The following is a 5050-nucleotide window of genomic DNA, read 5'->3' on the forward strand; positions in this document are numbered from 1 at the left end:
CCAACAGTCATCCTAAATCCAAGTTTCAGGATTCCAAATCTGTCTGTTGATCCACAATCCAAATTGTACCAAATTTTGTACACAATAGTACGAATTTTCAAACTTTCCTACTTAACCCAAACACAGTTCGGTTCACCCACAATCAAAAATGGTATCAAATTTAGTACACAGTAGTACGAATTTTCAAAACTACCTACTTAACCCTACACCCTCACAGTGATCCTAAATCCATGTGTCAGGATTCCAACTCTATCGCTTAACCCACAATTTAAATTGTACCAAAACTAATACACATTAGTACAAAATTCCAAAACTTTCTGCATATCTTAATCTCATACCCCAACAGTGATCCTAACTTCAAATTTCAGGATTACAGCTCCATCGGTCCACTAAAACTCTAAATTGTACCAAATTTATTACCACTTAGTACCGATAAGTATTAATTTGTTAAACTGAATCCTGAACCCAATCCTACACCCCAACAGTGATCCTGACTACAAATTTCATTGTTCCAGCTCTATCGGTTTACCCAAATCCAAATTGTACCAATTATAGTACGATTTAGTACTTTTCGTACACATAAGTAAAAAATTTCCTAAACTATGTACATATCCCAAACCTCCGACGGTACTGTTAATTTAAATTTTTTGGATTCCAGCTGGATTTGTACCTCTAAATTAAATTTGTACCAAATATAGTACCATATAGTACTTTTTCTGGATTCCAGCTCGATTTGTACCTCTAAATTAAATTTGTACCAAATATAGTACCATATAGTACTTTTTCTGGATTCCAGCTCGATTTGTACCTCTAAATTAAATTTGTACCAAATATAGTACCATATAGTACTTTTTCTGGATTCCAGCTCGATTTGTATCTCTAAATTAAATTTGCACCAAATATAGTACCATATAGTACTTTTGGTACACATGAGTACACGCTTTGAAAACCACCTCCTTTTATCGACACTACTTCCCAACCCTAATTCGCATTCCAAATTTCAAGTTTTTAGCTCATGCTACGAAATTGTATCAAATTTGGTTCATTTTACTACTTTTCACATACTTATTATTCGAATGTCCAAAAAACCCTTTGCTATATCTATTCTACACTCCATCAGTGAAACTCATTTAAAATTTAAGAGTTCCAGCTCTACCAGTTCGCCAAATACAAATGGTACCACATTTAGTACTTTTGAGTACATTTCGTGTTGATCTAGGAAATATTTCCAAAAACCCAGCCTTATCTGACACCTTTGGACCAAGGGTGACCCTCACCCCAAATTTCAAGAATTTCAACCATTTCATATGGGCGTTGATGAATTGTTAAGTCAGTCAGCAGTGAATCAATCACTTTGTCAGTCAATCACTTTGCTCTTTTATTATTACAGAGTCACACTTTCCAAGTTAAGTGCTTGTTATTTGAAGTTTATCTTTCTCAGAGACTGAAAGACCTCCACGTACGGCATAATTATTACAAGGTAGGTCATAGCTTTCAACTGATAACAACTTTTCTCAAAGTGTTTTAAATACCATGTTGAAGCGGATCAACTCTGTTTTTATTCTAATATTACTTGCTATAGTATAAACGCATACATATTATTAATCATTAACGGTTAACTATGTAAATATTTTGTAAATAGTACTAAAAATTACATCTCTTAATCTACTATATTATAACTCAACCGATACTAAACGAGGATCTTGCTTCTCATAAGTAGTACCTAAGCTCAATCAAATTTCTATAAAATAGCTTCACTCCGAGTCCTGGACCCCCCGGCTCTAATTCGTTTAGCGAACACTGAAGGCTTATGATCATTACCCATGCTTGCCCAAGTTGATGGACTAGATCATAAGCTGGAAGTATTTCCTAAACAAGGAGTAACCAACATTATTGTAAATCTTGTTGTTTCGAGTTGCTTCACTGGCGCCCAACGTGGGGCCTGGCCATGAACTACGACATATAAGTAAAAATCGAGGACAACACCAACAAGTCAGACGGCCTTCTTTATTGACGCCCAACGAAGTGGCCACGAACAACGACACAAAGATTGAAAAAGGAAAATACCAAAGCAGATAGCGACGAGTACGTGTCCGGCGAAGAAGAAGAAGATATGACGCAGTTTACTGAAAGTCAATTCAAACAACTGATCCAGGCAATGCAGAACAACAACTGGGCGGATTCGTTTTGCTAAAACGAAAACTACATCTCTGAATCTACTACATTATAACACAACCAATACTAAACGAGGATCTTGCTTCTCATAAGTAGTACCTAAGCTCAGTATAATTTCAATAAAATCAGCTACAATCCGAGTTCCGAACCCCCCGACTCTAATTCGTTTAATTACCCACGCTTGCCCAAGTTCATGGACTAGATCATAAGCTGGAAGTAGCTCCTAAACAAGGCTGGAAGTAGTTCCTAAATCATGTTGTTTCGAGTTTCTTCATTGGCTCCCAACGTGCGCCTGTGTTATTGGCACCCAACGTAGAGTTTCTTCACGGGCGCCTATCTCAGTGGCCACGAACTACGACCTATAAGTAAAAGCCGAGGACAACACCAACAACACAGACAGCCTACTTTAATGTCTCATAATTTCAAATTAAATTGAAATATTTTAAAATTTAATTAAATGAACATTTCATGCTTTTTGGGAAGAAATTATAACTTTCCATTAATTTTTCGCGTTTTTAGTTATGTGTTCAAAAAATTCATATAAACGCAAACACTTGTTGCGTATATTTTTACATTTGACAGACGAAGTCACTACCTACAGTGTTGCATTTTTGCTATTCACTTCAAGTTGTCCTACCTTGTATTATTGTACCACGCCTCCACCTAGCAGAAAAATTAGCAATATTTTTTAATTAAGTGGCAGCAATTGCAAATTTCTGATTTTCAGAAATAAAAATTCCTGACAGAATCCTATCCACAATTTTTTGATATTTTAAAGGCTTGAAGACCTCCTTTAAGCAAATTTTCAGCATAGGTCTACATAGCCATTTAACGTTACTACCTCAATATTCGAAGTGGAAATAATCAGATATATCAATTAATATATGCCTTGATAAAAAAACACAATCTAATTGTATGCAATCCCTCTATCCATTTCTTAAATTTATTATTATTTCTTTAATTTCTTTCTAAAACTTAAAAATAATTCTTCCTAAATAGATCAACCCACACACTACCGTATTTATTCGTGTTTTTTCCTTATCCGATTAATTTAATTTTATTTTCTATTCAATGTCAGGGTCATTAAAACGATCATCATCACAACTTGGGGAAACAGTTTGCCGCCGTTTTCCGTAATAATAAATTGTTAAAAATAAATGAAAAAAATTATAATATCTTAGATGAGGTGGGTATGAAAAATGCATGTGGCATTATTTGTGTGAAATATTTTAGGTTATTATTTAATGACTCATGATAAATTACACCTACCAACTTTAGGGGACTATTGACATTCTAGACTTTGTTCGGAAGTCTATGCTAAATTTCTTGTCAATGGTTAAGCTAAAATTCTTGTTCATGCACCATCATGGAATCAAAATAATATACATGAGAACGAGTCTAAGAAATTTCAATATAGTTCGTCCAAACTTTGGTTTCCCATCATTGTGGTTTTAAATGTGATGCACATAATATATTGACCGAACTACAAATTGCCATACCACCCTCAATGTTCTAACAATAATCATACATTATTACATTTTGAAATATTCCACCCACATCCCACTAACACCAACATAAATCAATTGCCGCATTTTCATTGTCAGGGTCAAAATATCATTCACAATAACAGCGCAGCAGCTACTACATCTGTTGACTATAGAATTTGGGTGCCTATTGTTCAGCAGTTATACATCTTACATCAATCTAACATTCAGCTCAAAAGAAAAAAAAACAAATAAACCGCACAAATCAACATTGCAACGTTTTATTTTCAAACAAATTTCTTGTTAATCTTTTGTTATCGTTTTTTTTTTCTTCTTTTCATTTTTATTTTATATGTTACACATGACCTTAAGTGAAAGTCATTTTCCTCTTTTCGCTTGTTCGTTTGCCAGCTACATTTAAATGCATTATCTGAATTGGATGCCTTTTTATAGTATAAGCGTGTAGCATCAGCCGTCTATATGGTCCGGGAGAGAACAAAAATCAAAGCAAATGACTTTTTGCTTATTTGTTTCACATTAAAGAATAATTATTTCTAAACCATGGCGACCTTGAAATTGAAAAAACAAATTGTATTTTCTCTTTCATAAAAATATTTTTGCATCGTTCAAAAATTTTTTTGCAATACTAGATACAAATATGGTTTGTATATTTTAAATGTTTTGGGCAATATGTATAAATGTTTGTTTATTATATTTTGTTGTATTATCCGTCAATATGCAGTACACAGGGTATTAAAAGTTTGTTTTGCAACTATTAACGATTTTTTGCAGATTTTATGATTTTTTTCTATAACAACTTATTTTCAGGAACACAGGCAAGGCACTATAGACAGTGCATGACATTTTGCCTAAATTTGAAAATCATAGGTAATTAATGTAAATTGCAACGCTCTAAAGGCCTGACACATAAATATCATATAATTAGACCATATATTTTGTATTGGACTTAACGGAAGATTTAATAGCTTACCTATTTTTGAGTGGAAAATATATTTTAAGAAGAAACTAATTTTCGAACACTGCTCCAGGAAAATCGTTTATGATCGCTTTATATGTAAACCAGTAAGGAAAGTAGTAAAGTCGGACGGGGCCGACTATATGGTACCCTTCACCACTATGGGTATATTAAACAGGACTATTAACATGAAATTGGATGAAGTAAAATAAGTGATATTTATCTAAATGTGAATCTGCCTATCGATATGGTATGTAAATCCATATCCATAAAGTATGGAAATCGACTTCAAACAAATATAAATAGGTCATCCGTTGGGCTATGTCTGTACTTCTAGAAAACGCAACTACGTAATTCTATGTTCAATTTTGTAAGTTGTGCAAAATTTGATGTCAATCTGACTACATGAGGAGTT

The sequence above is a fragment of the Musca vetustissima genome, unplaced genomic scaffold (genome assembly GCF_032173495.1).
Source record: "Musca vetustissima isolate MV318-11 ecotype Yass unplaced genomic scaffold, APGP_CSIRO_Mvet_v1 utg22172, whole genome shotgun sequence".
NCBI lineage: Eukaryota > Metazoa > Arthropoda > Insecta > Diptera > Muscidae > Musca > Musca vetustissima.